General features: G+C 44.8%; 1 pseudogene; it reads left to right on the top strand.

Moving 5' to 3' along the window:
* The first annotated feature begins 369 nt into the window (after positions 1 to 369).
* LOC146176735 (uncharacterized) lies at positions 370 to 5,556 on the top strand (annotated as a pseudogene).
* Positions 5,557 to 14,122: the final 8,566 nt, after the last annotated feature.

Raw genomic sequence — 14,122 nt, 5'->3', positions numbered from 1 at the left:
TGGGGGGGCGCACACCCTGCGTACTCATGGTCCTGTGTGGCAATTCAGGCCGAAAAGGAAGTAATCAATCTAAAGGTAACTGAGAATATATCATACGGAGAGGCGTGGAAGAAACATAGAGTTCTCTTCTCCGCTCCCTATGCTGACGCAAACCACAGAGGGGCCAGGCCGCGTGTAGTAACGATGGGCACGCAGTGCAATGCTGCTGCCGTCCTCCCACCACTGCTCCTCACTAAGCAGCCGACGGCTGCACCAATCTTTGCAATCTCGGGAGTCACTTTCTCCCAGACGCCCGGGACACCAAAACCATCTGAGAGGGATTTGGTTCCTCTTTAAAAACCTCTTGCCTACTTGCCTTCACCACAGGCAATGGAGGTGAGCGTGGACTCCGCAGCATCAGTGGCGCCTAGGGAGTCCGCCAATGAGAGGCGTGCCTGTCGGACCGCTTCAAATCGAAAAATACATACGCCAGTTAAGCCACCTGACAAAGGCGGCAAGTCTTAAACCCACTCTCTAATCCACATTCCGCACTTACAAAAATGGTATACTGAGAGCATCATTCATTGGAACTCTCGGGGACTACTATATAATCTGGATGATGTATGAAATCCTTGCCGAGCACCAATTAAACCTACTTTGTCTGCAAGAAACCCACTTAAAACCAGCAGGCACAAGTTTCATAAAGAAGTATCCTGTATTCAGGAAGGATAGGAAAGGCAGCACTTGCCCCTCTGCGGCGTTGCCGTTGTAACTCAAAAAACAATTCCATGCCGAAGCATCTCACTTAATACAGACTTAGAGGCCGAGGCAATACGAACCTTAATTTTTGGTAAAATAACAGCAGTGTGTTCTCTGCACATTCTTCCAGATTATAGGCTATGTAGCGAAAATTTTGAAAAGCTGATAGACCAAATTCCAGAACCATGGCTGCTGGTCGGAGACTTTAATGCACACCATCCATTATGGGGATGTATAAGAACGGACTCCCGAGGTGTGCTAATTGAAAAACTTTTATTGTCCTCTGGATCATGCCTACTTAACACAAAAGAGCCAACATACTAAAACATATTACATAACACATACACATCCATTGATTTAGCTATCGGCTCCCCAATGCTCTTCGCAGCTACAGTGTGGATTGTAATTAACAATCTATATGGAAGTGACCATTTTCCGATCTCTGTAAAGTATGCAGGCAATAAAAATGAAAATGCGTCTAATCCTAGAAAGTTTAAATCTGCAGCCAACTGGAGATGTTCAGGGAGCACTCATCATTGCCTTGTTCATCAGTTACTGGCTTAGGCGCTGATGAAGCTGAGCGCTTGATCACGTTGCGCATTATAGAGGCAGCAGAAAGATGCATTCTACAGACGTCAAGTAAGCCACGAAATAGACTAAGACCCTGGTGGAATGCAGAATGTAAGACTGCTCGTGAAACTCAAAACAGGGCATGGTCGAAACTACGCCGATATCCCGGGATACAGGCGAAAACCAAATAGCTTTTAAGCGTGCAAAGGCAAATGGCAGACGTGTTCGACGAATCTCCAAGCGAGAAAGCTGGTCATCATTCCTTTCTTCCGTGAAGTGTTATTCCGATGCACACAAAGGTCACAACAGGATAAGAGCACTCAAAGGATATAGCACAATCGCAACACCCCTTGACAGCACCAGTGGTGACTCTCTTGCACATCAAGTAGACACGCTTGGACAACACTTTGAATACATATTCAGCTCGGCGTACTATACAGATTCCTTTTTGCGGCACAAAGCAACTGAGCAGCAGAAACACATACATGATAAAAGACCATCCACAGGAGGGTGCAATAGCCCATTCACCATGCAGGAGCTGAAGATTGCACTAGACACATGTGGTAACACAGAACCAGGTCCTGACAGGATCACATATGGAATGCTCAGGCATCTGCATGTGGCCAATCTTGAAACCCTACTCTGCCTGTATAATGAAATATGGGCCACATGACGCTTTCCTAAAGCATGGAAGGAAGCGATCGTTATCCCTATATTAAAACCCGGAAACAACCCACGCTTGCTGCTAGTTATCGGCCTATTGCACTTACCAGCTGTCTATGTAAGCTTTTTGAAAATATGGTAAATCGTCGCCTTCTCCATTTCCTTGAATATAATGGTCTTTTTCATCAAACCCAAGCTGGTTTCATAGCTGGGCGGTCAACAGCTGATCACCTCATTGCCTTTGAGTCCTATGCAAGGGATGCTTTTGTACATAAACAACATTGTTTATCTGTCTTTTTCGATCTTGAAAAAGCATATGATACCACTTGGCGCTATGATATCATCCGCGACCGCTTCTCTCTTGACCTTCAAAGTTCGTGTTGGCGATGCATACTCAATGCAAACGTTCAGGAAAATGGTGTCCCTCAAGGTGATGTTCTCAGTTGCACACTTTTCATAGCAAAATGAACTCTTTAAAAAACGTGCTGCCAAAATCATTTCTTGTTCTGTATATGTTGATGACGTCCAGATAAGCTTCAAATCTTGCAACTTGGCCATTTGTGAACGGCAGATTCAACTAAGTGTTAACAAATTGTCCATGTGGGCTGATGACAATAGGTTTAAATTTAACTCTGAAAAGAGTGTTTGTGCCCTTTCTCTAAGCAGCGTGGCATTAGGCCTGACCCCAACATTACACTGAATGGTCAGAGCCTTGCCTTTTAAAAGGGACACAAATCTCTTGGCGTAGTTGTTAACGAGAAAACTTTCCTTCATTGCCCACATAAAACAGTTGCGACTGAAGTGTCTTAACGCAATGAATATGCTTAAACTTCTCTCTCACCCGGTCATGGAGCACATACCGCGACTGCCTTCTGAGCCTTCTGAATAGTGTAGTTCTATCACGCATTGACTATGGCTCGATGGTCTATGAGTCAGCATCATCCTCTGCACTAAAATTACTCGATCCCGTGCACCACCTCGGCCTTCGCCTCGCCACGGGCGCTTTTCGAACTAGCCCAATTGGTAGCCTTTATGTCGAGGCGATCCGATGGTCGCTGCAACGAAGGAGAGAATTTACTTGTGCAACTTATGCTATGAAGGTACTATGAGAAACTGGATCATCCATGTCGCCGGCTTCTGCTTGACAAAAACTGCGCCGCCTCTTTCTCAAGAAAACCATCTCTAAAACCACCATATCCAATCAGAGTTGCCACGCATATTGTATATCTGGAAGTTCCGGTTACCAGTCTTCATACAACTTCCATAAGAGACCTAATTGCTCCTTGGGAAATGCACACTGTTAATTGTGGCCTGTCGGGTCTTGAAGTGGGGAAGCACGCATCCCCTATTGCCAACAGCAGCACTTCATGTCACTTCAGGCGAAGTACACTTGCGATGAGTATTATACTGATACTTCAGTCTGCTCAAGTGTCCTGTGCAGCACATGGACCGCAATTTTCACTTTCAAAAACACTGAACAGACATACATGCATATTATCTGCTGAATGCCATGGAATTCTGCTAGCTGTGAGACACATTATTGAAAACAAAGTACGTACAGCGGTAATCTACACAGACTCCCTCAGCGTTTTAACCTTTTTATCTTCTTCGAAGTGGCATAAGAACTATGTCCGAAATTCTCTCTTTTACAACCTCATGTCTGTCCATAAGTTGGAACTTAAAATTACACTATGTTGGGTACCAGGCCACCGTTGTATATCAAGCAACGAGGTTGCTGATAGGCTTGCTGCATCAGCTGCCGTTCGAAATGACACATACATTGACAAGATAACTTATCATGACCTCAAGCCGCACATAAAAAGCATGATTCGGCAACAATGGCAAGAGGAATGGGACGCAGCCACAAAAAATAAACTACACACAATAAAGCCAAGGATAGGCAGGTACACCACAGAAAAACGAGACAGATTTATAGAAGTAGCTCTGTGCAGGCTGAGAATTGGTCACACATACACAGCACATACATATCCATTAATAAACACTCCTGCCCCACACTGTTTGAGAGGTGGTGATCTTTTTACTGTCATTCATGTTTTAATCAGCAGCAGCGGCAGCTCGCTAAGGACGTGGCTGAGCTTTGGTCTCAAATTTTGCAGAAATCACAAGGACCACGAAAGGGACTATTCCCGGACCACAGGAGTACCAACTGGATAGCCATTCAACTCGACTGAGCCAGACTCAAGAACAAGGCCACAGCCAAATTGGGAACGTCATCACCGCCCTATACGAGCGACACCACCGGCAATTGAAAATCAACGAGGGGCATATTCCATCATTCAGCAGCAGCTTCAGCTCGCTAAGGACGAGGCTGAGCTTTGGTCTCAAATTTTGCAGACATCAACAAAGACCAGGAAAGGGACCATTCCCGGACCACAGGAGTGCCAACTGGATAGCCATTCAGCTCGCCTGAGCCACACTCAAGAACAAGGCCACAGCCAATTTGGGAAAGTCATCACCTCCCTATACGAGCGACACCAGCGGCAACTGAAAATCAATGAGGGGCATATTCCATCATTCGGCAGCAGCGCCAGCTCGCTAAGGACGCGGCTGAGCTTTGTCTCAAATTTTGGAGGTTGGTGGCTTTTTTCCTTTAAATACTTTGCTCCCTGCCGCTGCTGCCGCAGTTTTATCTGATGTTAAACAGTGACTGATATAGATAGTCATGTCCCAGTTGCATTGTTGTGCGTGCCAATGAGAACTTGACGAGGACGGACCCCAAATCAACTGCTGTGAGTTCAAATTTCTTTTTCACTTGGGCGAATGCTCCGGTGTCACTGAGGACACATACAACGCGAAGAGAAAAAAATCATGGAACTGGAAATGTTACACTTGCAGAGGTGATACCACAAAAGGCGAAAAGTCCGATTTGGAACCTGAAGGACAAAGAATTGAAAAAAAGAACCATAGCGGTGTACCTAATATTATTGGATTGAAAAATGTATTTATTTCTGGCAAAGTGGAAGGTTTGGAAACTTCTGTGCAGTTATTGTCAGAAACGTTCGACGAGTTCCAGTCAAGGCTACTGACTCAAGAAAAATTGACGAAAGATCTGACGAAAAAAATGGACGACCTTGAGAAATTGCGTCCTAGTAAGAACTTGATCCAGATCAAATAGGACATAGATAATCTTCAATACCGTAGCCGGCACCTAAACATTGAGATACACGGCATTCCTGCTAGTGAAAATGAACATCTCTTGAAGAAACTGAATGAAATAGCGCTAAACCTAAAGTGCTGCCAGTGACTCGAAATGACATCAGACATCTCCACAGGCTGCATGCGAAAACAGGCAAGACGCCCGGAGTAATTGTGCGGTTTCAGGTTCGAGAAGTGCGTGATAACTGGCTATCGAACAAAAAATAGGTGAAAGGCGGAACTGATGCCGTATATATCTGCGGAAACATGACAAGAAGCTCCCGCAACCTTCTCGCAATGGCCAAGGGATGGGCAGCCGCATCAGGCTATGCATATGTTTGGCATGCCAAAGGTAAAGTCCTAGGAAGACGCGAAAACGATGAAAGTGCGGTTGTTCGCGGGAAGGAAGACCTTGACCACCTCACATGATATTTTTTTTTGGACGCTATGAAAGCAATCCTTTGTGTATTGTAAGTCGAAATATTGATTTCAGTTTCAGATTTTACTTGTGTTGTTCCGCAATTCAAAACGAATTGTAAATTGTCAATATTTCGCTTAAATGCGAGAAGTCTACGTAATAAATTTGATGAAGTTCAGATACTTTTGTCTAACATAGATCATTCCTTTGATTTGATTTGTTTTACTGAGATATGGTTCCCCTCCGAAGAAGATTACCTTCCACTTGATGTTTACAACTGTGTCATGCCCTGCCGATCAGGAAATGGGGAGGCGGCGTGTGCATCTATATCCGCTCTGACTTACAATATCGAATAATACCACAACTTAAGGGAATGAGAGTCACGAATTTATAGCCATAGAGTGTTCAGATGTATTGTTGTCTACTTTGTAAAGACCGCCATCTGCTTGTTTTAAAGATTTCTTATCCTTCACAGAAAGACTGCTAGATAAAAGTTCTCAGCTAAATCTTCAAACTGTTGTGGTAGGGGACCTTAATATCAAGGCAACTTTAGATAACCCTATGTACAGAAATTTCGAAGAAATTTTAGTTGCATATACATGCTGCAATGTAAGCGATGTTCCTACAAGAGTAACACTCACCACGGAAACCACACTTGACCTCTGTGCCACAAGTTTTGATCCTGATGATGTAAAAGCGGGCGCTTTAAAATCGGACATTAGTGATTATTTCCCAATATTTTGTTTTTTCCCTGGGAAAACACCACCTCGACCAAATGAAAAAAAAAAAAAAACATTACAGAGAATATACTCCGAACCTAACTTGAATAAGATTGTTGATCTTGCGTTAAATTTCAACTGGAAGGGCGTAATAGATGAGACTAAGTCCTTTAAGTCCTATAATGTCTTTATATCATCCTTTAAATCACTATATGACCAATGTTTTCGACACCAGCCTCACAAAACACGCAGGAAATTGAGGAAACCTTGGATAACCACTGCACTATATGAGAGCATGAAATTTCGTGATAACCTCTTCCAAACATTTTTAAACACAAGAGATGAGACTTATCTCCGCGACCATAAAAAAAAAGCGAAATAAACTGAATAAAGACATCAAAAGAGCTAAAATTAAGTACTATATAAATAAATTCTTTACTACTGCCAGTAATCCCAAGCACACGTGGGATATATTTAATGAATTAATATTCAAGAAACCAATCAACAGAAAAATTATTTTCCTAAACCTGGTGCCTCTGAAGAGGAGATCTCAAACTTGTTCAATAAACACTTTCTTACGGCAGATTCCTCCTCGGACGCCTATCTTGGTATACCCTGTGACAGTTATATCGCTAGCAGTTGGGCCTCAACTGTCTTCCTGTCTCCTACAGACCAGCATGAAGTGCAGAGTGTTATGTCTTCGAAAGATAGCTCGACCTGTGGCCCCGATGATGTCAAAGCAAAACCGCTAAAAGCAATGAGTGGTTTAACTGCAGTACCATTGGCCCATATCTGTAATCTTATTATGACAACAGGCGAGTTTACGGACAAAACGAAATTAGCTAGAGTTTCTGCCGTACGTAAAGGAGGATCCCTTGACGACTTAAATAGCTACAGACCGATTTGAGTCCGCTCTGTTTTCTCTAAAGCAGCAGAACAGATCATTAACAAAATGATAACGGGCTTCCTAAATACTCACAACCTAATTAAGAAAGAGCAGTACGGAGTTTGTAAAAGTAAATCGGTGGAAACAGCCCTTCTTGGAATTAAAGAACAAATTCTTGAAAACATGTAAAATAAACTGTTCATACTAGGTATCTTCTTAGACTTCAGAAAGGCTTTTCAGTGCGTACAGCATGACCTCCTATCGCGCAAACTTCCATTTTACGGAATCCGAGGTCTAGCATTTTCTTTAATAAAAGGCTATTTACCATCCAGATCACAGTTCACAAAAGAAAATAACGTCCAGTCCGAGTAGGAAACAATTAAATATGGGGTACCCCAGGGGTCTATTCTTGGACCTGTACTATTTCTGCTATACATAAACGATATTGGTAATATTCAAGGACAAAAAAAAATTGTGCTTTATGCAGATGATACAAATGTATTTTTCTCAGGAAATAACCTAAATGATAAATGCGAAGAACCTAACATATGGCTTACAAATTTAAATTCATGGTTAAAATCAAATAAAATGCAATTGAATACGGAAAAAACGAAGTACTTTTTGTTTAGGTCGAAAGGACAAACAAATTTACCATCTTTAGCCCTATACTTTCAGGGATGGATGGATGGAAACAACTTTATTTAATTAAAAAAAATGTCTTCCAGGGTGGTCTCCTACTAGTCCAGGAGTCCACGGGATTTGGTTTCACATAGAGCCCGATCGACCAGCCATTTCTGACCGGCGGGTTGAGCTGTCCGCCAAGCAGCCTCCCAGGAAGAAAAGGTGGGATGGGGGATGGGGGGCACTGCCTGGCGGGAAGGACATTCCCACAGGTAGTGGAAAAGTGAGGATATTGGCTCGCCACAGGTGTCGCAGTGAGGGGGCAAGCCAGGGTGAAGGCATTAGAGACGGTAGGGGGAAACGAAACAATTCGTCTGCAACTGTCGCCATGTAGCACTGGATAAGGGTGACAAGGTGCTGTGCGGTGGTGGCAGTGTCATGCGCTTGTGTTTGTAGAATGTGGTGATTTGTTGGTATGTAGAAAGAACCGATGCGGCCTCCTGCGCGGAGTTGGGTGCTTGATCATCCGGGGCTCGGGTAGAGAGTTCTCGAGCCAGCGCATGAACGCGCTCATTACCGGGGATCGAGGCATGCCCTGGGATCCACGTTAGATTAACCGTTCGGTCGAGAGAGGTGGCGGTGGTAAGAATATGATGCGCTCCCGGGGTCGCCACGCCATTTAGGTAGTGGCGGTATGCCGCCTGAGAAACAGTACAAATTTCGGTAATGGCTTCGTCAATGGCTGAATGGGCAAGCGCGAGTGCGATGGCGGCTCCTTCCGCTTCTGCAGGCGAATTAGTTCGAATAGTGGCGGCAGCCCCCACTCTGCCATCTTCGTAGGCAGCGACTGCAGTGAAAAATCCTACTTTAGAATTCCCTGCCGCGTCGACATAGAGGATATCAGAGCGGTTGCGGTATCTTTTGGTGTAATAGCTGGCTCTAACTTTCCGTCTTCCCTGGTAGGGGCTTCTGGTATATGTGATCCTGCGTGCCTGGAGAGATCATGAAAGGTGTAGCACTTGCTGGGGTGGCGATGGGTGGATTGAGACGGAGTTGTCGCAGTAGGCATCGTCCTGTTTCCGTGCGACTCAGGCGGACTAATTGGTTGGTGCGTTGAGCTTCTATTAATTCGTTCACTGTATTGTGAGTACCAGTGGCCAGCAGACGTTCTGTGCTAACCGTCCTTGGAAGACGTAGGGCGGAGGTTACGGCCATGCGTATTAGGATGTCCGCCTGCTCTGTTTGGCGCTGAGTGAGTATATGATGTGGGAGGTGGTATGTGATTCGGCTAATGATTAACGCATTGGTCATATTTAGGGTTTCGCGTTCCGACAGCCCATGGTTGCGCGCAGCCACACGCCTGATTAGTCCAGCAACCTGCTTAGTCTGTCTTTGCAAGAGTTGAAGGGTGGCGGTTGCATCAAGTGCGTTGTTAATGAGAAGGCCAAGAATCTTCATCTGAGACACAACGGGCACTGGGTTTCCGTACATGTGAAGTTCAATGGGGGGATCACCGGGTAAGGGTTTAAGCTGCATTAGTTCCGATTTAGTTGGGGAGCATCGGAGGCCTGTGTTTTCTAGATAGGTGGTGGTGATGTCTATGGTAGACTGCAAGATATCCTCGGCTGTTCCAAGGGATCCGCTTGTTGTCCAGAGGGTTATATCATCTGCATATAAGGCTGTGTGGAGCTCTGGGATAGCAGCAACGGCCTTTGCTAATGGCGCTATGGCCACGTTAAAAAGTAGCGGTGATAGGACCGCCCCTTGAGGTGTTCCGCGGTTAGGCAGGGGGAAAGGCTGGGAGGCAATATCCCCAAGGTAAAGTTGTGCCGCGCGTCCCTGAAGAAAGGCCCGAACATACTGCCATATGCGCGTGCCGCAGCCCGTGGTAGCTAATGTCGTCAGAATATGGTCATGGCTTTTCGTGTCGAATGCCTTGTGAATATCCAGGGCCAGTATGGCGCGCGTAGAGGCTGTACGGCGCTTAGTGTGTAAGAGAGACTCTTTAAGGGCGAGAAGTACGTCTTGTGCCGAGAGGTTTGGGCGGAATCCAAATTGAACACGGGAGAGAAAGCCTGTTACTTCTAGGAACGGTTGCAGACGATTGAGAATGACATGCTCGAAGAGCTTGCCGACACAACTCGTTAAGGATATAGGGCGCAGGTTTTGAAGAGTGAGGGATTTGCCCGGTTTGGGTATAAATCGCATGCTGGCGTGGGTCCAGGTTGATGGGAGCGTCCCAGCGTGCCAGTGGTTATTAAAGAGTTCCATGAGTTCCTGGAGAGAGACTTCGTCCAGATTGAGTAATGCCTTGTACGTTATGCCGTCCGGTCCTGGCGCCGTGGAGCGGCGAATCTTAAGGAGTGCTCGGCGAACTTAAGGTGATGTCAGCATCAAGTTCGGAGTTAGGCGGAGGTGGATTTAGTGAATCTGCTGACTGAAGGGATATGGGTATATAGGTGTCCCGTAGTTGACCAATTACGTCGGTGCCTTTTTGGAGTTCTAGCTGTATCAGACGTTGTGTGTTTTCTTGTGTCTGTGCTTTAGTGGTTGTTGGATCTAAAAGAGCGCGTAGGAGGGCCCACGTGCGTTTGGTGCTTAATGTACCCTTGAGGTCGTTACAAAAGGTTGCCCAGTTTGCACGGGCTAAGGCGTTGGCGTATTCTTCTGCCTCACGAGTGAGAGCGGCTATGCGGAGTCTCAATTTACGATTGTGTCGCTGGTGACGCCAGCGTTTGAGAAGTCCCTGTCGGGCCTCCCATAGATGAGCCAGGTGCGGATCAACCTGCAGTGCAGTAGGAGTATTTTAATGCGTTTGCTGTTCACCCGGATGGCCTCCACCAGGCGGTCTGTCCAGTCGGTGACAGTAGGGACTGCGATAGAGTCAGCTGCCAAGTATGAGCGCAATTTATCCCAGTCGGTGAGAAGGTGTGTGCGAGGAATACCTATCCAAAACACATCAACAATCCGGTTTTTAGGTGTCTTGTTCCAAGAAAACTTGTCATGGTCTCCTCATATTGATTTCTTAAGATCCAATGTATCTAGAGCCATTGATCTGCTAAATAAAGTGAGGTCATTCCTACCGTCTGATGCTGAACGCAAAATCTACTATGCACTTGTTCACTCGCGCCTGACTACTTGTTCTCTGTTGTGGTCAATGACAAGCGAGAGAAATCTGAACCACCTTTTATCACTGCAAAATCGAGCTCTATGGGATATTGGAAACATGTCCTTCACGGAAAGCATTGCTTCGTACTTCACCAGATTTAGCATATTTAAGATAAAACAGTTGTTTAAGCAAAAAATATCTCTGGAAGCGCTACGTCAAAACCACTTAGACATAGCCAAGTTTCAGGAAAACTATAAAGTTATAAGTTAAGATAACCGATGGTCGCTGAGGGTAACAAACTGGATTCCAAGAGAAGGAAAGCGTAGCAGGGGACGGCAGAAAGTTAGGTGGGCGGATGAGATTAAGAAGTTCGCAGGGGTCAAGTGGATGCAGCTAGCACAGAACCGGGTCAAGTGCATAAATATGGGAGAGGCCTTCGCCCTGCAGTTGGTATAATCAGGATGATGATGATGATAAAGTTAAGCATTCCCCGTCTACGACAGAACGTAATAGTTAAGGCCAGGTCACGCACAAACTATGGCTTATAGAGGTTATCATCACAAATACCAGAACTCTTCAATGAGCACTCACACATATTAAACTTGGTAAATTCTATAGTATCTCCAAAACAATTCAAAAAGCTAGTTAAAGCAATATTCCTAACAGAGCAGGTGTGTGAGTTCAACTCCTGAGTGAAATCTTGCTGTGGTTTTTCTGCATTATTCTGTGTAGTCATCGTGCATTATGTGAGTTACTTTCTACTGTGTGCATGTGTTTGCGTAGTACTTTACATTTTCATTCATTTTGTCTCCTGAAACATGTGCTCGTTAGCAGTATCAAAGAAGTTACTTTGTATTATTACACAACATAATTTTTTTACTTTGTCATTACACGGAAAGATTAGAACTGTACCCAAGGAAATGTGTCTCTTACTGTGTTTACATTGATGTATTCTTTTGGGTCCGCATTAGGATGTGCAACCGCAAGCAAGCATGTGCTGCCAACGCTGTCAGGGTGGCATAGCCTAGTCAGGCTCTTTTTGAGCCTTTTGCTATTGCTTCCTGAGCCAATTTGCACTGAATTGTCTCAAATAAAAATGAAAGAAAGAATTATATGTGCACAACTCGAATCAGAAAGGAGACTTCATTTTTCCTCATTGTACACTTACCAAATACCTGCCCACCCATTCATTTTTATTGGTGACTACCCAATGTTCCCTTTAAATCACGTTCTCCCATTCTTATCGAAAGTAGACTTTTCACATGGAATTTCTTATCGACGTAGGTCTCAGCCCGTTCCTCGTTGAGAAGACGGATGAGATCTTTTAAAGCATCTACATATCCTTTTTTTTTTCACAGCTTATCATACATCACGAATACATTTTAGGCCCTATACACCACTATTTTAGTGATTTTACACAGCGAATGAATTTTTTAGGCCCTATACAGCACTGTTTTTTATCTCTTCATGAAACATCACACCTTAGCACATTACATCAACTTGAGTAGCCTGTTGACCTTGTGTTTGGCGCTCTTTGGCCTGAGACGCCCTTGTGCCATCAAAATTCATCATCATCAATACTGCCCGAGAGCATATCCTAAAACCTGTATGAGTGGCGAAAAGAAGGACGGTCTTCTTCGTTCCAGGCACGTTATAATGAGTTCATCATGAAATACAACGCCAAGCGCCCAGGTAAAGACTAGCGTCTTTAAGAGAAGGTCAATGCGCAAAAGATAACACGTGCGCTAACTTTCAACTAAATGTTCACTGAATACCTGTACATCTTTATATATTACAGAGTACATGCATCAAACGATTTCCTGCAAGCCTATCACACTGTAAATCACATGCTCGGCACAATCTAACTGTTGTTCGCGCCAGCAGGAGCAAAAAAAAAAAAAACAACTATTTTGTTGATAATGACAAAAAAGGCGTACTAACATTTCGATTTCCAGTCTTTTTTATTTATCTTGCCTCCAAGATCTACCTAGTCATTTGTTTCTTGTTTCCATTTATGAGTTGACATCGCTCAAATGATAGAGTGCATGCACTGGCTTTTACGTTACACGGAGTTCAAATAGTTCGCTGTTTTCTAGGGGTTTTTATGTTCAGGCAGCCTTTCTTTTAGGATCTTCAGCAAGCAACCCCTTCTATGCTCTGAAAGAATATTTTCTCGATGGTCATCAAACACATCTACTATTCACTACTCCGCGCAGGCTTCGTTAAGTGCGTCGATCGTAGCATTGACGATCTACAGGTTCCTAAATACTTTGGGGCTGGGTTTTAAAACGTTCCTATGCAAAATCTACTACCCCATCAGAGCTGAAATAACGTTCACAAGGTAGCAAAATATGGTCTACATTATCTGATAAGTGATTCAATATTGGTTCTTACCTAGATTTTCCGGAATCGACGGAAACCTGCTCTCGGCGGCGTACATAATTTTCGAAGAAGCAAGTCAAGAAGCTGCAGTGACATGGTGCGCCATGTGTCGAGTGGCGAGGGAGCAGCCATCTCCGGCAAGGCCGTTGGTGCCGTTGGAGCGTTTGCTTCGAAGATGCAGATCGTCTGCTCGTTACAGTAATGCCACAAGTAAGAGTCACCACTTCTCTTACTAAAACCCGTAGTGGAAATGCTACATCAGCAGCATTAGAAACAATAATAAATATTAACGCGTCGCTTACCCTTCCGCTATGATTCCGGCGCCGTCTGCTTTCGACTGTGGTCTGTTCTGACGACTCTTGTTCTGTTCTCATTCCGAAGGAAGATCGAACTTTTTTGTGTGTTCGCCCTATAACGCATTGTGTGCTGCAGAGATGTGCGTTCCTTTTTAGCGATAGAACAGGCGGCAGCTTTGTCGTGGCTTGTTGAATCCGGGCCAGTTCGCTGCATGCGCACGAAATTCAAGGTAAAATTTTGCCGTCGCCCTCCCTCTGAAAGGTCACTGCTAAAATTGAAGAAAATGTTCGAAGAAAGAAGCTGTCTCAAAACGAAAGAAGTGATAAAGAAGGAACATATCGCAGCATTGCAGATGCCCTCGAGGGTGCATTTTCGTCGGACCCGCAGATGTCCTGTACGCGCGCTGCGCTGTTGTTCGGAGTGAGCCGGTCAACGGTAAATCGTGCGATGAAACGCAAGGGCTTCCATCCGTATAAAATGTAAACAGTGCAAGGACCCTCAGAAGACGACAGAGACCGTCGGCTTGAATTCTGCCACTCGGAGCAGCAAAAAATTCCTCGAGC

Source organism: Amblyomma maculatum, chromosome 10 (genome assembly GCF_055883805.1).
Source record: "Amblyomma maculatum isolate TAMU_Amacu chromosome 10, ASM5588380v1, whole genome shotgun sequence".
Lineage (NCBI taxonomy): Eukaryota > Metazoa > Arthropoda > Arachnida > Ixodida > Ixodidae > Amblyomma > Amblyomma maculatum.
This window is presented reverse-complemented; position numbering and strand designations above follow the sequence as displayed.